The sequence below is a fragment of the Athene cunicularia genome (assembly GCF_003259725.1).
Source record: "Athene cunicularia isolate RWA chromosome 11 unlocalized genomic scaffold, athCun1 chr11_part1, whole genome shotgun sequence".
Lineage (NCBI taxonomy): Eukaryota > Metazoa > Chordata > Aves > Strigiformes > Strigidae > Athene > Athene cunicularia.
The window spans coordinates 17,065,100-17,091,727 of NW_020799113.1; the positions used below are offsets into that span (position 1 = coordinate 17,065,100).

Below are 26,628 nucleotides of genomic sequence, written 5' to 3' on the forward strand. Positions count from 1 at the left end.
TCATTAAAAAACTATGCTCAGATCAAATTTTCTTGAAATAATCTGTTATTCAAAATTAATCTAAGAAAGTTAACTTTTTACTAGAACCTAATAAGGCAAACTGTTTATGCCAATTATTCAATATTAAACTAATCTGAATTACAAAGGATTCTGAAATGTCCCAACTTGGATGTCCACACGTAGCCAGCTTGACCTATCCTTAGGTTTCTAAATCAATGGTATGACTTTTCAAATATGTTAAGTAAAATTATTTTATTGCCTAATAAGGCTTAATTAATTAAATCTTTCACCAACTTAAAATTTTTGAAGGGTTATGAAAGTGGAAAATACTTGGTTTTCATTTCCAAATAGCTCACAGAAAGAAGATATTCTAATGCTCTTGTATTAAAAAGTGGCTCTATACTTCATTCTAATGTTCTCATATTAAAAAGTAACATAATAAGTGATTTTATACTTCAACATAAATAAAACATTAAACAAAACAGTAAAACGACCCATAACATCAATGAAGTTGTCTTCTAAAACCCCAAGCATCCAATTCAAATGAATAATGAAAGGCTTCAGCACCATTTTTATGCTTACAATATTTACTTATAGATCATCTGATTTCTTCCTAGGGTTAATGTGGAAACTGGAAGCTGCTATCATACACAATCAATAATCCTCCTGGAAACTTAGTGTGAGATATAGGAAACATTGCCAAAAGTAGTCAGCCAGAAACTACATTCATTTGGTGGGGTTTTTGTTTTGTTTTGTTTTAAAGGAGAAAGCCATACAAACATTTCCCAACTTCCCTCATTTTCCTTACAAAGGATGATGTTCAAATCTTCGAAAGCTTTGTTTGACTGCCTGGGTCTTATTAACACAATTTGAACTTGGAGAAAAAGCAACATAACATTTTGGAGTTTATGATTTCTGTGAAGTGTTTGTCATAACACAGAGGGCAAGTTGAGGTTATCAGTCTTTACTGCTATTAAACATGGTTTGGGCCCATAAGAAGGTCAAGACATTTTGTCCTCAGGGTAAGAAATTATCTGGTTGTGTTAGGAACTGGAATTCCAATAAAAGATCACATCTGTTGAAAGGTACATACATTCTTCCTAGAAAAAGAAAGAACCAGAAACAAGAAAGTTCAAATATAGAAGATGCTACATGTTTTAACTAGTGCAGTTCTTTGACAACATGACAAACAACCAAGCACATAAAACAATTTAAGCGGACCTCTGAAATATTAATTATAGAGTCCAGTCAGTATTTTCCAGTTTGTATTCTTCAAGTCAAGCCTAGAGAGCTACTCTTCTAGAAATGAACCAGCCTGACACATTAAAAAGATAACGTGTTTAGGGAATGATCAGAATGATCCACCATAAAAAAGTTGCATTAGGCACCTCCATGAATGAAAGCATCTAAAATTCTGAAATTACAACTAGAAATTTAGCTCTAGTTTCATTTTAAGGTACACTAATAAAACAGTGTTAGGCATTCAAATAAAAACAGTTTTCAGAGGTGAAAAGAAGAAAAATCTGAAAAGAAGCATTAAGACTGAATTTTTTGCCTTTCTTACCATTGGAGCACTGTTGATATCTGGTGGAAAAATTACATTTCTGTGATAATTACTTTCCTGTTATTCTATGGATTTAGTTCAACTGTACCAGACATTTGGCCTTCTAAAGGCCAGCAACAGATTAAAACTTCTCCTTGGTACTTTTAAAAGTTGCATGTAAAATGGTTATTCTCTTTGGATCTCATGTTTACATAGTATTTGCATAGCATGCTCACATTGTGTTTGTTCTCTGACAGCAAATCTCTTGTGATACAATCATTGGTAAGGTTTTATTCAGGAACCATTTTTTACTGTTGAAGTACTTCTGTAGTCATGGCCATTTTGTCTAATTTATGCTAAACTGTTTAAATAATGTTTTTCCTCCCTCTGTGTTCCAAATCATAACTTACCTTTATCCAGCACAGACAGCAAGCACTGTGTATCAAATGCAGAACTGTTTGTCCTTCCTCTCATATCTGCCCATCTGCCCTCCTTTTCTTCTCTTTCTCTCAAAAGCAGTACTGTTGCACAAAAGTATCTGCTATACAGTTCAAAAAAACCCCAAAAAATAAATCACTAGTGACTTTGGGAAGACATGAAGTGATGTAGAAGTTATTTCATAATCTCAGTTTACAGGGAAGGGTCACTCATTTGGACTGGTTTCAATGACAACTCACAAATTAATCTTATTTTTCTTTTCTCTTAGGAAAAGTCAAACATCTTTTGGAGTCCAAATGTCTTACACACTGTTCTCGGGTATCAGCACTATCAAAACACCTTTATAAAATTGGTCATTCATGCAGTATAACTGAAAAGCTCCCCATCCAGTTACCTATGTTGTAGGACATCAACTATACTGAACTTTGGGACATTTTAAACATTTTATCTCTATTGTAAGTAAAATATCTGGGCAGAGTTTAGAAAAATCATAAAAGAAATTTTTAATTAAATCATGCCATGTCACAAACTTTCTGAAAGTGGATAACCTTTCATGAAGGTTTTTAATGGAGACTTTGCTGAACCACTTAAGAAAATCATCTCAGAATGAACACTCACTATTTCTGTGGCAACCCATCATTTACGTGATTACCCAGAAGAGTATTTTAAATATCTCACAGACAGAAGCTGGTAATGTATTCCAAAACAAGGAGCTTTTTACTGATGGCTGGCAGTGAAGTGTGTTTCTTGATACCTATTTTAACATCTATAAAAATAAACTTTTCAAAAAAATTGAAAGTATCAATCTAACTCACAAATTCATAATGTTCAAAGAATTCAGAACAATTTCTCAGCAGGTTTAAAAAGCCATAGAGCTCCTACCTGACATTAAAATATCTGACCTGTTAATACACTTCATTCATTCATTCATTCAAAAAAAAATCACATTTGTTTTATACCTGAATTTTCCACTTTCTGTACAGTCACTTAAATTTCCAGGCTGTTAAAGTAAAGTACTGAGTGATAGATCTGTAGGCACATGTAAGTTCCCCCACCACTGGGCTATCCAGAAAAATAAATACTAAGCATGATTTGGAGAGCTTTAAAGTCAAAAATACAAGGACAAATTCTTAGATTTCCTGACAAATTATTGCTTTAATGTTATTTTCTCAAGCTTTAAACAGAAGCTGTTCATACCCCATCTCTCTGCGAGGGAAACTCAAATAGTAGAAGTGAAGGGACATAATTAGTAAAATTTGAGCCCTAAGAAGGTGGTAGCTTATTATCTTGAAATAGCTATAATTCTCAAATTTTGGCAATTCCTGCAAGGGGCAAGAACTGCCAAAAAATCAGGTTCAGAGATTACACCTATTACTTGATATTAATTTCAATTCTGATTAAATGGCAAGCCCAAAAAAGGAAGGACAAGCATTTAAAAAAGATTAACATAAACTAGTAATCACTCAAAAGTACAAAGAACTAATCAGAAAAATCCTTACATTTAGTGACTGAGCTGTAAGAGTGTTTCATGCACTGGGCATGTGCTGATTCTGGTTTGTTTTGGTTTGTTTTTTTAAATAAAGGGGAATGGGCCTCTGTACTGGGAACCTTTATATATTATATAAATCCAGTAATGAAGGAATCTGTCTGCATTCCCAAGGATGGATAGTGAACAAGATGGAATACAGATGAATGTACAGCTCTGAACAGGAGATCAAGTTCAAGAATTGGAGCCATTTTTATTTATCCAGTGAAACCAGGTGTGTAGTATCTATTACACTTCATTAAAACACTCACAGGACAAGAGCATGAGATGCCCTGCTGTTTATGATTATTAGGACAAGGCTAATAGCTACCTTCATCTTCTGTTGCTCACTTGGATGCTACAATTATCCTAGCCAATGAGACTTGAAAAAGGATACCCATTCTTTCAGAAATCTGAAGCATAGTCTACTGGTCTGGGTAAGTACCCTGCTTAAAAATTGACAGATCCCACCATAATTGTTCAATTTACTGAGCAACAAGAAGATCTGAAGCTGAAAAGAAACATTTGAGTCCTGCTTCACTGTCTTTTGTACACTTTACCAAGAAACACGATAATGGATTACATCCCTCAATTTACGTGTTTTCCTGTAGTTACTCTCTAATTTTAATCCTTTTTTTTACCTGTTTTTTCCACTAAGATTTAGAAAGATCTGAAGACATTTGTCAGTTGGACTTCAAACCAAGATGGCTTAGATTTCTAATGAACAAGTAAGAGAAATAAAAGTTAAGAGAGAAAGAGGAAAAAAAAATAATTTCAAACTGCTTTCCAATGCTGATGAGGAAAAAAACAGCCTACCTACAAACCCCAAAACACCTTGTTCCCTAAAGATATCATCAAGATACTGGATAAATCACCCACTCTGGTCAACTCCTAAGAGGTAACAAAATCTCTTATGATTTTGAACTTAGTAAATTTTTTAGCACTAGGTATCTAACTAACTTAAGTGTGATATTGTTGTCTTGAATATAAACTATGAGAGTTGAGCGGAATATTGAGAGAAAAAAAGTACAAGGAAGTTGCTTTAATGATGCTATTTTTAACTCAACATTTTCTAAATACAATCTGCTCTGTATAGTTGATTCGACTGCAATTTATATTAATGAAACATTTCAACAATATACTGCTTTTTGATAAAAAAACCCCTTGTAGTTAAGAGCATAGAAGTGATTCAAACAGTGATTCAGATGAAGTTTATGATGGTGGCCTTTCCTGGGCTGCATGCACTAACACTGAGAGGGTTTTTTTTCCCCTTACACTGCAATAGAAATAACCTGTCATGGTCAAATTCCCTGCTAAAGAAAGACAATTCTCATCCATACCAATAAAAAATTACCTCCATAAATTATGGGCAGCCTCAAGCTAACTTCATGTACCATAAATACCAAATGAGAATAATAACTGTCAGGTACTAGATATCTTCATGTCTTAATCTACGGTAATTTGCCTTCCAGTTGTATGGTCCAATAAGTGATTTAAAATCAATTTTATAAGGCTGCAATAATGGTTTTTTACACTACAGGCCTTCAGATCTTGAAGGCAAGCTGAAGTTAGAAGCAACTGCTACTCTCTTGTCATGCAAATCCAAGTAATGCTGAAAGCCAGGTTTTATGAGCATTATTTTGTGTATTTAGAAAACTGAATTAAATAATATTTTTATTTTTAAGGATTTGGTGTTCAATTAGAACATACCTTTTACCCAACTTAATTATGGGGCCATGCCATATTTGCCTGCCTTTTGGAAATTGAGACTTGAAATGTCACTCCACTGCAGAAGTTAAACTAAAGGTGCAGCAGAAGATTAAGTAAACTTGCTTTTTGGGGGCATTACCAGTAAAATATTTTTCTTTATCAGTACAACAGTATTAATGGAAAACTAACCCAACTTTATTCTCTTGATTAACTTTTACCGCCCAATAGCTTCAGATGTAGTTTAGTCCTTATGACACCCCTTACCCCTCCTTGCTGACAGCAGGACAGTTAGTAGCATCAATCCTCTCTTTTATAAGAGAGAAAAGTCTATGTCTTGTTCATCATAAGGCAGCTGCTCTTTATGTAAAAATATTCCTGACTCAAGTTATTCACTCTTCATGCAGGCTCCACAATGAAGATGTCAGAAGCCATGGCATAAAGTTAAGACTGGAAAAATTAATTTCCCACTGTGGATACTAATAAATGAGAGTATACAGTTAAATCATATTATAACTTGAAAATATCTTTTCATAGCAGTGACAGAACTTGCAGGCAATAATTCCAATACCTACCCCATTGTCTTAGTCTTCACAATACCTTCCTTTCTCTGCTTCTTTCATTCTCTACGTTAATTCCCTTACCTGACTGCTTTCCAACAATACAGCACAATTAGAGGGACTGCATGTGCTCCATTTCATTTCTGCTGACACGACAGCTGTAGTCACCTTCTGTGAAGCCAACTTGATCATCTCCTTGGACTCCTCAAATTTCTGAGAATTACCAGAAAAGGTTGGACTGTCTAATTAATGCCTTTCAGCATTATGGTCTGACATTTCCCCTTTCATAACTCTGAAATCTTGCACATCTACAACTATTTCATGCTTTTTTGCTCCTGGTTTGTTAACTGGTATTCTAAAGACAACTGCTTTCTCAGTTCATCTTATTTTTTATGTGTATTTGGTATCTATGCTTGAACAGTGATAAACAAACCATTACAACTATTATACATGCACAGACTACTGTGCCATGGCATCTCTTACTGATAAAACATTTCATTTCAAATGGCAGTATCATGAAAGAGTTATGCAGGACATCTTAAATCAGTTTTCCACACCCTCTATGTGAACTGAAGATCTAAATTTCATAAACATATTTAGATAGTTACTACTTAAGGCCAGATCAAGATTGTCTGTAAAAAGGATTTTTTTAGAATGTTTGTTGCATCTTTGAGTAAATACCTTGAATTTATTCTTTTATATATCCTTTAAATTATATGAGGCTCTTACTGTATACAGCTGTGCCATTTATTTTAGCTACACTGTGTGGCACAATCTCTGCTTGTCTATTCTGTTATAAACTAGACAGAAATTCTTCTTCCTTTATTTTAATTGGTTAGTTTATTTCTTTGCAAGGCAAAGAAAGCGTTGACCCTGTATAGTTATAATTTACCAAGGATGAAAAAATGGAGGTTGTAAGGATGAATCACGACATCTGCTGTTCTTTCACTTAATAAGAGAAAACCTTTGGAGGCATAATTGGGCAATCCTTAGACAGAATGATCAGTGATCCTTCAGTATGGTGTTTACTAAGCCCATCAATAAAAATTTGGATGTACAACAAACTGAAAAAAAGCAACACATTGAGGTATCTGTAAAAATAACATCAGTAATCTTTTCTTGCTTTTCTTTATAAGATAGATGAGCTGCTGAGATAAACACAGGAATTTCACTGAAATGGGGAAGAAATTTAATTTTCTATCTGGGTTTCCCTGAATCTGTTTTACGTGTGCAGGAAAATGGGAGCCACTGTCTGCAGGGTAAGGAGAGTGGTTGCTGCTGACAACAGCACACTACAGCTGCTGTTAGCAGAAATGAGGATTCATGAATTCAGTCTTTCAGCTGTACTTGAATGCCTGATGACCGTCTGTGTAAAATCTTAAAGAACTTTTCATATTTGATTTGATAAATATATTCCACTTTTACTTCTGTTTGAAACCATGTGTAACTGTAACAACTTAGGCAGCCCTAACTCCAGTTTTAGAGGTAGTACTCAGCAATTGATATGTGAATTTGAAAGCAAAGTGATGTTTGTTCTTTTTTGGTGCCCAAAAAGTTATAGTTCAGAACTGGGGAAATGAAAGGGAGGAGGAGAGTAGTAGTAGTAATCTGAACTGTGTTTGAATTAATATATTTAGATTATTCACAACTATCCTGAAAGTATTTTGGATGTGTCTCTACTTCAATTTTTCTGCTTTGAAAAGCAGAAAATGATTACTGCTTTTGCAGGACCCCTTCAGCTATCATAAGAACACGCTTGGCTTCATTAAGATTAATGGATGAGAAGACAACAAGTAACGAGCAGGGAGTTGTAGTGGCTCTCCTCCACATTGGCCCCAAAAGGTTTGCTTATTTATGGCCTTGTAATAATTTGGGAGTGCCCTACAGCTGCATATACTACCGAAGGTTTTCCTCTACTGTTTACCTCGGCTAGGCTCTTTATCACTGCAAGTTTCCTACTGTCTCAGATACAGCATACGGCTCCTGGAGAGGGAGCTCAAATAGCACACCAAAGCCCCAGCTTTAAGGAATTACGTTCTGCTGTTACTTGAATGTGAAGGAAATGACAAAAAAGAAGAAATCGTTTTCCATTAGTTGTTCTGTACTACACCAAGAACTCATCTTTAATAATCTCAAGAGTCATTATTCAAAGTGAAGCATTTGCCTTATAGTTCCAGAAATACTTTCCACACTTACAATTTGCTTCAGTCAAATAAAAGTTGCAATAAAGTAAATACTGTTTTAAACTTATTTGCTATGGTTTGCTACAACTATATAATGCTGAAAAGTTCAGGTAGGGAACTGAGAATATGTAATTCTGATCTAAGTGAATCTTGTGAAAACACTGGGAAAGGTACTTCAGGAAGTAATTCAATAGTCATCACGTAGCAAAGATTAGAATAATTATCAAACAGCTGTATGTATTCCACAGACTTTACTTACACTGTGATCAAATGTGAGTAAACATGCTGGTGGCATATAATGTAGTAGCAGAGCAGGCATCCTTTAAAACACAAATCTGACAGTACTTTAAATCCAAGAATCACTATGCAACATGTAATATGAGAGTCAGTGTCAACTGCTCACCTCGTTAGGATAGCTGCAGAAGTGACCTGGCTCATCAGGACATGGCTGCGTAGTCCAGTTGCTATCAAGGAAACCTGTTACATTTAACAGTTATCCAAGCAGGCGTCAGAAAGGGGAGGAGAAGTCACTGTAACATCTACCCACGTCAAAAAAGAAGCAGTAAACCTGCATCACTAGTTTAGAATAAACCACATAGGGACGAAGACCACACAAAGAAAGGTTTTGCTAACATAACAAATAAAGCATATTGCATAGTTTAATTTGGTTTTCCCAGCTTTCTAGCATATTGCTTGCAAGCTTGCAGTACAGTTGCTAAAAATCCTTCTAGATGAAGGTGATGGTTGGACATCAGGGTCTCAAGCAGCAATAGCAGGGGCATACATACAACCTGAAGAGACAGGATTCTACAAGCAATCCTTCAGCCAGGCGCTCTGAGCGCCCGCCCGCCGCGCCCCGGCGTGGATGCAGCAGCTCCAGGCGCCCCTGGCTCCGCGGGGGAACGCGGCAGGTAAAGCCTCTCCCTCCCCGCCCAGCCGCATTGCACCCCCCGCCGCTCCTTGCTGCCGGCGGGGCCCGGCTCCAGGGGCTTTTGCCGGCCCGAGAGCCGGAGGCTGTGGGAGGCGCGCGGTGTGTGGCGGGGAGCGGGCACCGCGGGGTGGACCACGGGGAACAAAGCGGTGCAGTGCATATGCTCTTTAAGTAGTTTCGTTATTTTAATTTCCGGGGGGTGGGGAAGGGAAGAGAGGAGAAGGGAGGGACGGCTGATGAACTACAAATATCCGTGCTTAGTTATACGTAGGGAAAAAGAAACCCACCTAAATATATTAATTTGCTCTTGGAATCACGTTCCTATTCTCATGGTTCAGCAATGCAAAAGATAAAGGCAGGGCTTGCCATACAGGTAAGGTAGTGCTCTAGTCCAGACTGCAAAATGGTTTCCTTGAGCACTCTCCTTAGCTGTAGTCCTTGTATAAATTTTAATGCACAGCAGTAATTTTTTACTTATTTCTGTGTGGATTACTAGTCCCACCAAAGAGCTAGGGCAAGCAGCAGAGCGTTAGAGACAGACTGGCGTACACACTGTTTCGGTGCATAGGTGTCAGAAAAGGGAGGAAAAAATTCCACTGTATTTAAGGCCAAATGACAAGTTACATCCTACATGAAGTCATTTACAGCAAAGCATTGTGCTGCTATGCCTGATGCTTCAGGCTTCCTCTTAGTGCTGGGTGATGAATAGGGAATTAGCAAGCATATTAAACATGCATAATCAAGCAGCAAGCGTTCTTTACTGCTTGTACGTGTAGTAGTTTCTGTTGTCAAAGGACTGGTGAGTACTCAGCTATTGAAAGACCGTACGTTTTACCCTAGAAAGAGAAGGCTGCAGCTGTACTTTTTTTTTTTTGTTTGTTTTTTTTTTTGGTATTGATAATACATGTCAACTTACAATTTCTCAGAGTGGCATGGGAAGGGGAAGGCTGGCAAAATGGAAACTCAGCACTTTTCTCAGGTGTAGACAGTAAGAGAAGTTTAACCTAGGAGACTGTATGCAGCCAGTCCAGAAACTTGCACAGTTTCTATGCTGATTTCTACAATAAAATGAAGAGCCAAACTAAGATTAAATAACTGCTTCCTTTAGAAACCCAACTGCAGTCTAATCAGCATACTCTTAACACTTCATTTCTGCCCTGTATCAAGAAAGAATTTCTTTGTGCATAAGGCATCTCCTGCTCCCCATGTTACTGTATCATGTATTAAACCAGAAAAAGTCAGAAAGACAACTGCTGGGATCAGCAATACAGATGTTTAAAAGCAAGTTGATGGGACTTGCATCAGTTCCCATGTCATTAAAGATTCTCCAGTCCGGATAGAAACTTAGTACTTCTTGTATTTCATTGACTTGCCTTTTTTTGTTTTGTACTAATTATTTTAAGGTTCATGTATGTAATTCATTTCCAGGATAGGATGCATTCATTTTATATAGGGTTCAGTTTAACAGGTTTTGTGCTTTACTTTAAAAAAAATAAGTTGAACAGATTGGATGCTATCTCACAGTCATTGCACATCCAAAAACTCTCCTTCCAGTGGGCCCCTTGGACATGCAGGGGCATAACATCAGGCCCTTAAAAGCAGACTTTTAGAAATCAAGTTAAAAATCATAATAGCACATTACTGTAAAATTAAAAATCAATTTGTGCATATGACTGTATGCAAGGCAAGCTTCACCTCCCTGCCAGTAGAATTAAAATATTTCCTGACAGAGCTTCTCCCTACCTCTGGTTTTAGTCTCAGCACCACAAAAGCCTCAGAGCATGTGATCCGCTATGTGTGACTTAAGCTATGCTATTGAATTTTTTCCATGGGGAACAATTACTATAGAGTGACAAGTCAACCATTTTGATCTTAACAGCTCTAGCTCTGTTTAGTGATGGTAACCATAGCACACACTGCCTAACTCTGAATATCTCACCGTGGCAGTTTGCTTCTAATTTAAAAGGACACTGTTAAACCTCAAAATAGGTTCTTATTTTTGGGTGGGAATGAAAGAGTCTTAATACCAGGACACTGTTAAACCTCAAAATAGGTTCTCATTTTTGGGTAGGAATGAAAGAGTCTTAACCAGAAGGGCACTGTAGACTTTCAGTTGTGTATTTTCAGTTGCTGCTGCCTGCAAGAGCCCCTGAGAACCCACGAAAATATCAGAAGAGCTACACAGCATGCTCTGACCACACCCCTACATTGCCATAATTTCTAAACCAAGACTCTGTGCTTGCTGCCAGATTTGTATTTTTACCTGGACAGTTAGGGCAAAGACAAAACTGCTTTGTGCTACTGAAGCTATTGCAGCATGCTTTTAATAGATCTGGTCTTCCCAAAATATTTTAAAAAGGACACTTCTGTTACCCTGACGTTGTTTACGCTAAAGGCTATTGCAAATAGAACATTTATACTAATTACGTGTCAGCTTGGGCAATAAACAATCAATATTTTTTTGATGTAGGATCCACTGCAACTTTCTGTGTCCAGTTATCATGCATTCAGCACAGTACAGTAAATCTCAAGTTGCAATCTCTTTGTGGAAATGTTTAACTTCTATAGTAGACTGCTGAAGTAATGGAAATGTTTCCATTACACTTAAGTAAAAGTCTGTTTTTCAAAAAGACTTGCACAAAACACTGACCTGGAAATATTTTTTAACATTAGAGCCACTGTTATGATTGCACTATACAGCAATGCATTGAGTTTGGGGTTGGGTTTTTTAAAAATATTAAAAAATCCTTATAAGCACAATCTGTACAAAAATGCTGTAGTTAAAAATCAGCATGTGCTATTGAAAAGCAGAGATAGTGCTTTTTTACTGCTATCTGCATGAGGGAAGAGTAACAAGACACATACTTTTATGAAGGAGAGCCAAAGTACCCTGTCTTACCCCCCCAAAATTTTAATACGCTGTTCTGTTCCCTGGATAGTGTCTGAGATGGCCTATGTAATTTCTACAACTCCAGAAAGAGAAAAATAATTTTATCTATTGTATAGTGCCAATTTTCTGCCTGAATTCTAGCAGTACTTGGCATTAAATATAACTAGATCTTACTTATCCCTGTGTCTTTGAATTGGTAGTATGATACTCCCAAGTCTACCCTTCAAAGAAGATACTTAAATGCACAGTGCAATAAGCTGTTACTGAACTGCTTCCTCTTACAAGAGAGGGCCTGCTAACTTCAAAGGAGCAACCCCAGTGACTTGCTTCAAACTCTCAGTAATTTTCGAAGGTATAGCTCCTAACTTGCAAATATTTAACTATAGATTTTAAGCATTTATAGTAAGTTCTCTGCAACACTCTGGAGTAAACAGAGAAAATTGTAGCTGCTCTCCAAGCATGATTGCTATAATCACGTACTTTTATGTATCACAGGTCAAAACTCACTGTAAAATCTGGGAAAACATCAAACTATGGTTGAATTGTACTATTGTTGTAAAAAGGAACAGTCCATAATTTGAGCTGACAATACAATGCTGACAAAGATTTGTGCAGAGATATTCACTTCCATTTTATTTTGTCTTGAACAACTAGTTTCTGAGAAACATGCAGTTTAAGGACAGTATCTATGTAGAATTGCAATGAATACAAGATTTTCCTTCTTGACTAAGAATGGAACTTTGTTTCTAGTGATTGGGATGGGGTTAAGAAGAGGAAGAAGATGGGATAGAGGGCAAGCCCTTCACATAAGGTTGTATTTATCCACTGGGAAGTTACCAGATTTTGGGGATTCCTGTCTTGGTCATGTAAATATTGCCCTTTGTTGGCTACACTGTCAGGGTCACTCAGCTTTTACTCTAAAAGTAGGCAGAATGCTGCCATACCTTAATGAAGTGACCAGCAAACATCCTCTTAAGTCAAAGCAGGAGCAAGCAACTTCATGATTATAGAAAGTCTCAGTGAAGGTGAGGAAGACTGAGAAATCTCTCTGTCTTGAATCTTGTGCTACAAGCCTGAGGTGTAACAAACACAGAAGGAAAGCACTCTGCCTGTGAGTCTCCTTAATGGGAGTGGATGCCTGGGCAGCATGCCTGCTGTTCTGTCTGTGTGATGATTATTCCCTCTGGCTGCTGGCCTACTAGGCTTCAGGTTAAATGCTACTTTGTTGTTTGAATTCTTCACTCACCTGCTATTCTACAGATAGCATAGATGATGTGCCTGGACTAGGCCTGTTCATAAGAACTGCACAAGATAACTTATTCCATCATTCTTCAGGTTTCTTTTTTGCTTTTCTGGAGATTTGTCTGAAGCTGCTATCAAGAAGTTACAGGTTTATTTTAAACCTCTTGCTACTCACCCTCAAAAAAAAATGCAACTTGCAATTACAGCCATCTTAGGTATTCCATATGAAACACACAGGGTGAAATTCTTTTAACATTTTTGAAACAGCCAGAATTTCTATTAGCTTCAGTTTAAGATGGTTATACAGTCTTCTTTAGATTTGGACCCAAGATGTCTCAGGCAGTATAAAAGAAGAGTTATCTATGCACATGCAATATTCCACTCATGAGAAGTTTAGCCTCTGCCTGTCCACATAGCTTTATGCTTGCACATAAGGACTATTCTTGATTACATTTGCAGGTACAGAACAACTCTCATAATATGGTTTGGTATCTTTGCTTTGGAAGTGTATTAAAATTTCAGCATTGCAAATACAGAGTAGATAAACATTAATTTGGCATCCTAAAAGTACGGAAAATCATTCTTAAAGGTGCCCTTTGTTAAAAATCCTACAGAATCTGTTGAAACTTGCACTTTGGAAACTAGCATGTGACCTATGACAGCTCATACAGAATTAGTACACGATTTAACAACTTTGATCAGTTTTGAGATAATTAAAAATTCATATTCTTCAGATAATCAAGATGATGTTTACTCCAGAAATATGTTACCAGACAATGGGTTACAATTAGACAACATAAGCTAAGTTCTGATTTACATATGAAGTACATCAAGGCTTAGACTTGTATCATTGTCTCATGGGAAAAATACCACAGGATGCACCATGAGTTCAGTGCGAGCTGCAGAGATCATGTCCTACGCACTGCTCTGGGTAGCTGAATGCTGTCTTAAAGAATACCCTTAAGGAAAAAGTTTAACATGTGTTTAGTGTACAATCACACCACCCCCTACTCCATTCCTTGCTAAAAAGGCATCAACTTGAACAGGATTCTATTACTGTTCCATAATTTCAAAATTAACCACATACAGCTTCTTAAGTCTGAAAGCTGAGATAATAAATGCAGGCAAGTATCTTCTCTGTAGTACTTAAGACTTCTGTCAACTACTGCAACTCAAGCACAATCTATTTCAGTATTAACAATAGCAAAAATAACCTCTAAAGTGACAAGTCGTATCTGTCACTCAGAAGTACATGATCTTTTAATATATTTTTAAAACTGGCTCAAGGAGAAGAGAGAGATAATCACAGGATTCCATCTGTCCCTCTTGACTATTTCTAAGCACGTTAACATTTGATTAACAGTTTTGCTTCAACACAGGGGTTTTTTTTGTTGTTGTTGTTCTTTCCCACCTTTACTGTGCTTCAAGTACAGTAGAAGCTATTCACTTTTAAGCAGGATGTCTTGCTTTAATCTCCTCTCTGCCAAAAGAGGACTTAAATAGTCACTTTACTCCCTTCACATACTCAAACATTGACAAAGCCATGTTGGAAAAAGGAGTTAAAAATGCATAGACTCCTTTAGGGTAACTGCAAAGAGGCTAGCAGAAAGCCTCACGATCACTCGGAAGTTGAGTAACTGTTTGCTTTCTTTACCAAGCAGTTACTGGATGGAGAAAAGGCAGAGTTCAAAAATTTAGCAGCTATCAGTTGAGGGGCTGTAGCTTTCTATACAGGCTACTCCACCTCTTCCATATTGCTGTGCAGAACTGTCAGCGATATTGAAAACAATGAGAAATTCTGTCTCAGTGAGAAATGACAAGTGAAGTGAAGACACATTAAAATAGTGAGTGTGCCCTGAAACACTTCAAATATCACAGACTGGAAGAAAAAGTAATCAGTTCTGACTCCTCAGCACAGTTACTTCTGTAAAATCAGTACTGCCATAAAGATGAAAGATCAGAGTTTCATAGCTTTTTTCTATAGAAGTGCTTCATCCAACTCAAAGCTGAACTCCACTGATGACCCCACCAGCAGAAAGAAAAGACAGGGAGAGGGAGACTCTAGAAAACAAAACATAGACAGGAATCTCTTATCCAAGCTGAAGAACTGGTAGAGACTAATGAAGAAAGTTAAGAATCTTGTTAATTTTATTATTTCTGTGTGGGCTGGAATATTTTAGTAAATCTATTCAGAGGCTAGAGAGAACTTTGTGTTCTCCTGTCCTCATGAGCGAGAGGAAAGGAGGATAAAATCCATGTTGGAATCCCTTAATGCCTCTTTCAGCAAGAAAGAGAGGGAGGATGAGACCCTGACAGTGCCCATAATTAATTCCTGAGCAGAAGGATGCATATTTTGCTGACATACATTGGAGATGAGGATTCTTGCTAGTCATAGAGGATGCACATACCGTCATTTTTGATGACAAAATTTAGAGCTCCATAGAGCTTTAAGCTGTGTGTACCCTTCAAACATGGCGAGACAATGCAAAAGTAAAGATGACTGTATAATCCAAAACCAGCACTTCATTGTTTCTAGTCCTGGGGAAACTTTTCTTACTCCCACACCAAAGGTGGAAAAATTGCTGAAAAAACCTGTCCTGATAAGGTGCAATTATGTAGATTACTCTAGCTGCTGCCAGGGTATCAGCTATATGATAAGCATTCCTTTGAAAGAACAACGTACAATGGAAATGAAGCACAGGAAGTTGGCTACCACAGACTGGCAGACCTAATTCCAATTGTGTACTGCTGTAAATGGATGGGCATATCTTGGGAATAAAATGATTTTTATTCACTGAGAGAAGGCTCTGAATCTGACATTTCAGCTTCCTTGTTAAACTATTAATTTTCAAATAACATGAGTGACAGAAATAGATAACTCCAGCTTTTTATAATGAAAGCCAGCCTTCTGATCACTTCTCAGAACCTCCAGCTTTAGCCCAATGTTCTCCTCTTTATGTCTTCCAAAGCAAAACAGTAATGTATCCAAGGTACATAAGGTGAAAAGGTACAGGCACAGATAAATCTTTTGAACATTGAAACTGCTACGGAAAGTTTCTGACACACAGCACACAGGCTGCTAATGCACATGTCTAATTACATTAGTCTCTGTTTTGACCCTGCAAGAAGCAGCTACGGAACACAGGAGTCAATCTGTAGGTGCAGAGCACTACCTTACCAGATCACTAGGTCAGCACAAAGTATTCCTTCATGTGTTCACTGTTCTGACTTTCCAAGACAGTCTATGCAAGTAACTTAAAACAAATATGAATAGTTCATCTCTGCCAGCTGATATGATGCTCGATGTCATTAGTTCACAACGGTAAGGTTCTTCAAGTTTGGTTTATACATTAGCCTTGCAGACATTGCATGCTAAACTTTCTCAGAAAGAAAAAGCTAAGCCCAGTCCTAAAATAAGAAAACCAACCAACCAACCCCATGTAGGTTGCTATTCAGGACAATCATTCTCCTCAAGTCTTAATGCTTCTGACTGTTATTTTTCCCACTATTTTCTTTCACACAAACAAGTCTCATTACATCAAAGAGGGGAAAAAAGGATTTTTAATTTGTTTAGTTATTGTAAATAACTGCTTTCACTACATCCATTCACTCCTTCACCTGGTGGTCTGCCAGCAGCTACCTACAATTCTTAGAAAGGGTTCCATAACATACCCACAAATAAAGCTTTCCTCTATGTAATCTCAGTTTTGGATGTATGTATTTCTTTCCCATAGAAGCTAGGAAAATCCTGACAGATGGAAGAACCAGTAAACAGCTTCAGCCCTGGAAAGGCTGCATATTAACTCTATGTCAAGCAGAGATTACAGCTCTAATTTCATAATCTGCCTCTGAAGAGCTACTTCTGACAATGCTGCAGGGCCCAGCTCCAGATTTCTCCATTCAGAACTTACCTGTATGTAGTCTTTATGTCTGTGCCACAAGTTCTATCATTCATTTTTACAAAATATGGAAAGTAACTTAATCTAACTTCTTACTGAAGACATTGTAAGTAAATGGAACAGCCTGCCTTCTTTTAGAAAATATGAAAAAGATTAATAAACTCTACACAGTGATGTTTCTATTACTGTAGGATGTTGCAGATGAGCATGTCTTGGTAACAAAGTGTGACTTAAGATAGTTTTAATAAAATGTAAATCCATTTAATTAGAATACAATGTAAAAACTGTGATGAAGCTAAAGTCTCTATTTTCCATGATGGAAATATTTTATTAACCTAATGCAAAAATTAAGTTTTTATTCACTTCACACTTCAAATTCTGACTGGTCTGTTAGCAGGAATACTCTTTGGTAACAGATTATTTAAAGCACAACATTTTGAAATCTTGTGAGGCTTAATGATTTTTCATCAGATGGATTTAATTGAGAGATTCCTTTTAGTTAATAGGATGCTAAGTAGCAGCTAGCTCCTTCCAGTCTAGCATGTAAGTGGATTTTGTCTGCTCTTAAAATACCCTTGCAATCATATCCCTGTAAATAGTTTTATTCTTCTGTAGCAAGTTTACTTCTTATTTCCAGCACAGTAAATTAACACAGGCAGTGTGTTCACCTAACAATGATGACATTCCCTAATATTAATGGGATAATGCTTGTTTTGAACCCAGGCTACAGAGTACATTCTAGTAACAAGGAAGGATAATAAGTTGTAACTCACCAGCTTCTGTCTGCAGCTTTTTTGGGTTTGGCTACTTGCTGTTTTTAGCATAAGATATCTGCAACTTCACTTAATGAGAGGAAAAGTTCATTAGTTAACAGTTCATAGTTGCAGACTTCTGGATATTTTCAAATTCATCTGCCTCTCATGGTCATACTTAATCATAAGGCTTGTCATGACCACACTTGAGAACCTCACTTAATAGGGTTTTGGAGACAACTTCTGCAGCATCAAGTCGCCTTCTTATTGCAAATCACATCCTGGGAGCAGGAAGATGACTTGCCAGAGAGAGAGAGAGACAGAAAATAAATTAATTTACACTCTCACTCTCTTCCATGCTGCTGTCTTACTTAACTATTTCTGTGTACAAAAACTACACAGAAAAGGCCCGGGCAATGCAGGAAAGACACTGTGTAACTTTAAGTAAGACTACAAGCTTTTCTGTACCACTGGAATTAGTATACTAGCATAAATTCTATTACCAGTTATATAGCTTTAACTTCCTAGCCCAGAACAGACCAATCTTTTACAAACACATTATTATGTGTTACACGTTTACCAGTGTAACAGCATCACAGTGGGAGAAGACCTGTTTCAGCTGCAGTGGTTTAGTTTGGAAACAAAGCTTTCTCACATAGACAGTCCCTCACTAAAGGTATTAAATGGGGTCTGAATTTACCCTAGAGGTCTTAAGTTTAGAGGGGAAAAAAATCCAGCTTACTAATTATTAGTTACCACTATAAGCACATTCAGTTTTCTTTAAGAAATAGTAAGTATGAAAGACCCTTAGAAGATGACAAACAGTAACATCTAACATGCAAATCAGTGTCCCAGGAGTCTTAATCTCCTGGGGCCTTCTTCATGAGGACAGCTGCCAGCTACAGATGTTTGGCTGATTAATTGGCACTACCAATAAACAGCATTTGAATTTGTCCAGGAAAGGAGCAGAGGGTCTGAGAAAGGCTTACCAACATACATTAAAAAAATATAAATCTGGTATGCCTCTATCTTTATTGAAATTATTATTATCTGTGTGATTCATTTCTACCCCTGAAAACTGCACTAGCAAGTAGTGGTTTATAATGCTCTAGACACCAAATGAACTTTAGCTATTGGCAGATTATAAAGCAGGTATAGTGTACAAAAATAAAACAAACTGCTACTATAATAAGGGATACTATACACTTGGGTCTTCATAAAGCAGTTTTGTATCTAGGCCTGACCAGCTTACAAGCAAATAGAACTTTTCATCAAAAAAATTGCTAGATTGTTTAGCAATATGCCAGCCAGAGAACAAGACAATCTATCCCATCTCTGATACTGATACTGCTACAAAGAAGCTCTTCTCTAACTTTTTGAGAATATATATCAATCTTACATTTCTCAGGACCTATTACCTGACTTCTCTAATATATGAAAGTATTTAGATACCTTTCAGAGATTTTAAAGAACAGAATTACTGGGAAACAACAAACAACTGGATTAGATTTGCCTTGCATTCAGACATGCACTTTCCAGACAGAATTCAGGGACAAGCTACGTTGTCAAACTGAAGAAAATGACTCTAAAAATTTCAGGAAAAGAAGTGATAGACAAAGAAGTTGTGAAAGAACCTAGAAGAAGGAGGAAGCTGAAGAAAGCAACTGTAAAAGCCAATTACTGAATAGAAAGGATTGAAATATAGGGTATTTGTGGGCAGCAACAATTGTTTTAAAAGCTTCTGAATAAAAAATTAGCAGCTGATGGTATAATCACTAGGACTTTCATCTAGTCTGAGAAGGAGAGCTTTTAGGATAACTAGCGAGCCAGCAAGACAGATGGCTGGTAAAGGAACTGACACTGCAAGAGCTAGAACATTCAGTAGAGAGGAAAAACAACAGCTATACCCATGAAGGAACTGCTGCCAAGCACATAAGTGAGAGGAATCATGCAATTTCAACAGTTTCTATAAAAATGTGGATAGTGTGCTGTACCGTAAGCAATGTATAAGGCACCAAGCCTGACAGTTCAGCATCAGTGCAGAAACTAAGAGATGATGGAATGATTAAAAGGTCAAGCATTACCTGAAAAAACAGCAACAAATAGTTCAGAGACATATATGTGATTTCACAAGCGAGCACAGAAAATCTCAATAGGCATAAGCACTAAAAAGATACATCACCTAGTATTCATTTGCAAAATGCTAGCTCTTGATATTCAAGATAAAAAAACAGTCAGAAGCTAAGAACTGTGAACACCCTGCACCCCCGATTTAAAGTCTGCCTTCTAAGAAGAAAATAGTTTCCACAATGCTTGCATTTCTCACAGCTACAGGCTTACTATCAGTAAGATTCCAGATATTCCTAATAGCCAACTGCAATACCTGTACCTTGAGACCCTCTTAATATTTGCAATCAAGTTTCCACCTGCTTTCAAGTACTTTTAGTACAATCCACTTCTCTTCACATTTACAAAAAACCCCCAGAAAATCAGGCCATAACATATTATTGGAAATAAAGTGACACTTAAATGTACAGGGGGTTGGAGTTGCAGGACAAATATGTCTGAGAATTGGACAGTTTTGCATGCACAAGTAGGTGTCCTGAGATCTCATGAAAACTATCTCGAATTTTACTAGCACTTGATACCATCATAAGAAGCAATAGTTCTGACAAAAAAGGACATGCATAATAATACCCCAAATGGCTGCCTAAGTAAAAAGTAGTTTCTACATTGACTATTGATGAGCCAATTTACTTTTTCTTACTACTTTTCCAGCCCATTACTGCTGCCAATCATTGAGAACAAGAGGAAAACTGCATCCTTCTTCTGACTTCTGTGATAGTGTTTATGTATTCATGGTTACATTACTACAGATATATACTTCAGTACATGCTGTTTTCATGAAACATGTACTGTATAATATTAAGAGTGTTTAAGCTGTACAGCTCAAGAAAGCAGGCTCATTGTTGAGGACGGTTCTTCCAAAATTCTTTAAGCTGTGCTGACTCTCTTACCACTACTGCAGAAGAAAAATAGCTGTGGCATAGACAAGTAGAATATTAAAAATCCTGTCAAATTTCTTACAGAATAAGATTATCTTTCTGGTATTCAGAAAATTAGATTACTTTCCAAGATGCAGAAAGATTTTTAATACACAGGCCAGGCAACCTAATTAAATAAACAGTATGGGATGGCTCCAAAACATTATAGATCACACGTTAATGCAAAAAGCCAACATAATTAAGAAGTACCCATCCCAGACTTCTGGGTACATAACATGGATTTAAATAAACCACTAATGTAATAACGGGTCTAAAAATCATCATCAGAATGACAAAAATAAGTCAGTGCAACTGACAAAAGCTAATTAATATGTTTACAGTTCAGAGAAAAGAAGTTTGAGTCATTATCAACTAGACTACCTAAATCTACTTAATCAAGCTACTTTAAAGAGGCAAGTAGTACAACTCTTAGATGAAACCCTTCTGTCAGAAGAGAATTTGTATATCAATTGGAAGTCTCTTCCATTAAGTGAAAACAGGCTCACAGGGAGCTGATAGAGCTTAATCCCACCCCTGACTATCTAACTACAGATATTTCAGAAACTGAAACACACTTCCACAGAATTTTCCTTCTTTTCCAGGCCATCTCAGGTTTCCCTTTCCCAGCTTTTTATTGCATTCCAGTTCTGCTAGAAGGCAGCAGCAACAGAGGGCAGGAAAGCCATTGCTTCTACAAGGAGATGCCAGGAGGGACTAAGTAACAAAAATGCCAGAAGGCCAAACAGGTAACATGAGATTCTACATCCCAGAGAGGATTACTCTCTCTCCCATTCAGGGCTCACTTAGTGCAGTCAACATCTGCCACTTTTACACTCAATCCTCTAATTCTGTAGCTTAGTCACTTCCCCGTTTAGGCACTGGTAGAAGCAGACTAAGAGTCAGCAAGCCAGCCAGGCAGTTTGGCATCAACAAAGATGGCAGGACGTATTCATCACAACCAGTTAAGACATCAGTTAAGTCACCTTTCTCCCGGTTTAAAAACTGACTGTGGTGTTAGAAGTTTGTTACATAGCTGGAAATATATAGGTAAGGTAAAGCAAGGCTATTCCTCAAGAGAGCAGTGACACTTCTGAAGCTAACATCAGATCCCTCCAAACAAATGTAACATTGAGAAGAACATAGAGATTATACTTCATCTGAGAACACCAAGTGATGCCTCACACCCCCGCCCAAGCTACGAGCCGTTCTGCTGCCACATTGTCCTCTCCTCAGCCTCGCGCCTGTCACACAGCGCTGCGCTCGCCTCTGGTTGGTGCTTTCCCGCCATGTTCCCGCCTCTGCTGCCGATCAGCCAATCAGAGCAAAGGCAGCAGGAGAGCGGGCGAGGACTCGTTCGTCTCTGAACGTGTTGTCTCCTCAGGGGGGGTAAGCCTGTGGGCAGTAACCAAAACTGGCTTTCTTCGTTCATTTCTTTCTTGGCCTTATCATGCTAGCCTTGCAGAGGAAGGAAAAAAGGGAGAAAAAAGCCTGGATAAGAGCAGGAATAGTGGCAGCTGAGGACTGGGAGGTTTGAGGAGGGGTCTGTAAGATGGAAGGTGTGGCCTGTCTTTTCTGGGTTTCCTGGGTCACCCTGCACCTCGAGTAGGGATTTCTGTTTGTAAAACTCATTTAGTTCTGTTTCTGCAGTGTCCTTGTTGGAAATTAAACCTTGCTGGGCAGTGTGGCACAAAGGTATCAGTGGCAGTAGCTGTATTAAATAATTAAATGTTTTATTAAATAATTTGTTACTAAATAAGCAATGTTTTAATGGGAAGATTGTGTAAAACACTAAGGCTTTGGTTTTTTGCCATCATGGAGATCCTTACCCAGGCTATGTGAAGTAACCAGGAAATAACCTGGTTACAGTGTTTGTTGAAAGTGGAGTTCTGAGGCGAGAACCATGGCAGATGTGCCCATTTGCAGTGCACCGCACCTCATGAATGCCCAGTCAATCTCACAAAACATGTACTTAGTCAGAAGGAATGACAGATGATAAGTAGGTCTTAGAGGGCAATTTCTTTCTGCTGAATTTACTGAAAAGTAAAGGCAGTACAGTCCTATCTGCCATTGCCACCACATTGAGTGGGTGAGCCCTGTAAGTTGAGTAGACACTCTTGATCCTTGAGGGTATGTGGAGTGGAGCTCTTCCATGAGTCTCTATCAGATTTTATTGAGACTGGATTTTAGGAGCCTAGGATCAAATTGATTAACTATTCTGTGTGGTGTTTGCTCAAGGGGCAGGAAGGAAACATTAAATTACACCCACTTGAAGTTACTTGCTAATGAATAATGTAATTATACACTAGGGTATTAAGAGGTTTTTACATTAAGTCCCTGATGTTTTTGTTGTCTCGTAAGAATCATCTATGTTTAGATAGGCTAGAATTAACATTGCCTCTGTAAAAGTCTTTATTTGTAACTGGGGTAAAGAGAGTTTGTGTTAAGAAAATAACATGTTTAAATTATCAGGGCAGGTGGTAGCAGTAAAAAGCCAAACACTTCTACATTAGATGTCATGCACATCTTTTAAAGGCAACAGTTCCTTAACAGATGCTTGGAGACTTCTCCTTATAGCTCCGATCACAGCATGCAAAAAAGTCTGATGATTCTACTTTTACTATATGACAGTTCAGGGAACTAATGGAAACTGACTTTCTAGTGTAGTAACTGTATGAATTGGCCAAAGCTGTCGTTTCAGTTTTACATTTGAACATAAAAGTGTAAGCAAATACTGTACTGCTAAATTCAACTATTCTCAAAGAAACTCCAATAACAAAACATTTATGCATGTCTTTGGGACAAAGATTTGTGTTAAAGGCAGAATTTTGGCCTTGGCATTCCATGTTTTATATTAAAGGTCAAAGTTGTGGAAGCTTCAAAACATGTAATTCAATCTCATTTTGCACAGCAGCTTCTTTTAGGAAGTGATTGCTGGCGTGTGTTAAAGCTATAAAAAAAAAAAAAAAAAAAAAAGCATGCTATACAGCAGCCCCCACTCAGTTCAGTACCCCAAAACTGCCACCAGCACAGAGTAAGACAGGGCTGAGCTCTCTGCTATTCTGTTAGGTGCAGGCAAATAATTTTCTAATAATTGAGACCAAACTTAACGGTGAAGGTACCTATTGTTTTTATATCTCTATTATGGCTGTATGTTTGTTTAAAGTATAAGCTTTTGTCAAAGGGAGGCTGCTAATTAACAAAAGTGCAATGTTGTATGTGTTTGGGAAAGTATAGGAGTGAAATGGTTTAATTAAAATTTACTTAAGTAACAATAATATTATGAGTTCTGAGATACCACCAGTGTTTCCAGAGTTGTGCTGCCTTCTGGCCTAGAGGCTGGGATGAACATTTTAATTCCCTTTCACTGTAATCAAGGTAGCAGTTCCTACCAAATTTGGTTTAGTAGTGTTGAGTCTTGCATTAAGATAGTAGAACTACAAAGTGAATGTTTTGTGTTGGAAAAAACATTTCAGTTGTCCACCTTTTTTACTAGCAGAACTATTACAGGGTAGTAATACTGATTCATGTGGTCTTTCCGACTAGTTATGTGTCTTACATATTTGGTCACTGTAGAAGACTTTTAGTTCTGTTTTTGAATAATTCCTTTGATTTAGTTGTCTGTTCATGCAAAAATCACTATGTCTGATTAGATATTGAATAGTTACATAAATTTTACATGATTGGAGATTGGTTTGCCTTTATGGGAAGTACTATAGTTATGTGAATTCTGTGTAAGGATTCCATATTTTACTTTTATTATCAGGACAGAAATGATAATTACAGATTTGCAAAGCTTTTGTAAATGAATTTGGAAGTAATTTCTGTGACAAGTCAAGACACTGAAAGATAGTTTCCTTGACTTTAAGTAACATTTTTTTGTTATATAGTTTTTGCAGTCTCACAAACTTTGCAAGCCTTATTAGAGAATAGAAGCTGTGCATGATGTGCCTATTTTGCCAAGTGGGAATGTAGTGCAACATTCCTTGTAAAATTTTCTGGTCCTGCTTCTATAGAAGCAGAAAAACAAATGTTGATCAACTTTATTTGATAGAAAATTATTTGTTAATGGAAAAAAGTAAATCCTCTGTTTTAAATGCAGGAGATAGTAACATGCCTGTTTTACAATAATTTAGGATGCATTTGGACAAAATTTATTTTATACACAATCTCTATCACTTGATGCTAGCATAAACCCTGGGAAAATGAATTATTAATTGTTGCAACTGAAGAAACAAACCAATAATTTTCTGTGGACAAAGCAAATCAAACCAGAGCTGTATTTTTGCATGCATTGTACTTCTTTTGTGCTGTGCTTGTACAGTTTAAATATGGATTTTAAATAATCCAGATTAATCAGACTATAATACTGTAATTCTTAGGTAGGTATGGGATGCCTGCCTATATGCTACTGTTGCACTTATAGAATAGCCGAGTGAACCTTAGATAAATGAAAATAAACTCAAATGGTTAAATTTAAGTCAATAACTCTCAGAGCAGTAAGAATCAGAAATATTCAAATAAAGGTGATGAGAAAGGAGATGAATTGTTGTTAAGATAACTACTTTACAGACCTTTCCTAAAATTGAACTGGAGACTTAAGACATCGTGCTGTTTCTAGCCTGCCAATGTTAGCTGGAGCAAATTCTAGGCTTCTAAAATCTTAGTAAATTAGGATAATATAGTGACTGTACAGATGGAAAAAACTTGCACAAAGAGAACTGCCCATAAACACTGAGCTCCAGGTACAGGTCCTTCCATTTTGCTTCAGAGACAGTCTGTGTGGTTGAAGAAAGACTGTATTTTACTTGCAATTTAACTATGATGATATATTATTTTGTTTTGTTGTTGTCAAGTGCAAGCAAATTTAATATAAAATATTTTAATTGGGCTTTGCAAAATATTCTTGTGTTCATTGTTAGTGTGGTCACAAAGTTCTGGAGTTTCAGTTATCCTGGTGTTGCAGATGTGCACACTAATAAACACATGTAATATGCTCTGAAGTGAAATGGATTCTAAAATTATTGGTATCAATTTTAAGTAGCAGTTGCTAATGTTTCATCTTGTGGTTTGGGTTGTGGTTTTTTTTTTTTTTTTTTTTTAATGTTGAACCTGAATATTAAAATTGAAACGTGTAACCTATACATACTCTGTAGATCAGTGAAAGCTATTTTCCCAGACACATCATTGGGTGACTTCATTTTCTCTCTGTCTTTTATGGTAGGTAGACAGTTGTCACAGTGGTAAATATATAAGGTTGAAAAGGGGTGTGTTTTAGAAATCTTTCCTATTTCATCGCAAAGACTGAAGGTATTTCAAAATTTGTAAAGAAATCTAACACAAGGCTAGAGAAGTCTCACAGCAGTCACAAGCCTCATTTTGGACAAAGAATATCTGATGTGCTTATGATGACAGCTTCCTTTGTCACGCGTTTGGGGAGGGGATATCTTATCTCTGTTTTACATCTGTATTCTTTGAATGTCCTTCTGCAAATGAAGATTTAATTTGGTGAGGCTAATATAGTGAATCTGATTCAGCTCGCACTTCACTGACATTGTGAGCCCATTATGGCATTATTACTCTCCAATTACAGGCATGAAGGTAAGAAGTGGCCTAGTAATGAAGGGTACACACCCAGAGCAGCGTGGCAAGAATTTTAAATGAGGCAAAAGGAAAAAAATGTATCTACTAACACTGATAGTTATCAAAAGGCCATTTTTCATAAGTGGCTGCTTTGGAAGAGTCCCCAAGAAGTGTTAATGATAAATATTACTTTGCTATCACCTGTTCATCCAGGCTGCAGACTGGAATTTGTCTCAGATACAGATATCTATAATTTCTGTGGTTCTGTTTACTGTGTAGCACTTGGACTGAAACAAGGTCAAGCAGTTTGGTATCATAATGTTTATTTCATTTG

The 26,628-nt window shown here is 37.1% G+C and overlaps 1 protein-coding gene and 1 long non-coding RNA gene across 2 annotated transcripts in view; one reads left to right on the plus strand and one right to left on the minus strand.

Moving 5' to 3' along the window:
* The window catches only part of LOC113484453, a 34,599-nt gene extending 26,139 nt beyond the window's left edge, over nucleotides 1–8,460 (minus strand). The window contains exon 1 of the long non-coding RNA XR_003399228.1: nucleotides 8,360–8,460. This is a non-coding gene — a long non-coding RNA (uncharacterized LOC113484453). The remainder of the gene's footprint in view (nucleotides 1–8,359) is intronic.
* Nucleotides 8,461–8,773: 313 nt separating this feature from the next.
* Nucleotides 8,774–26,628, plus strand: part of SMPD3 (sphingomyelin phosphodiesterase 3) — a 121,142-nt gene continuing 103,287 nt past the window's right edge. Inside the window, exon 1 of the mRNA XM_026856838.1 lies at nucleotides 8,774–8,867. The gene's annotated coding sequence lies outside the window, so the exon portion shown is untranslated. The remainder of the gene's footprint in view (nucleotides 8,868–26,628) is intronic.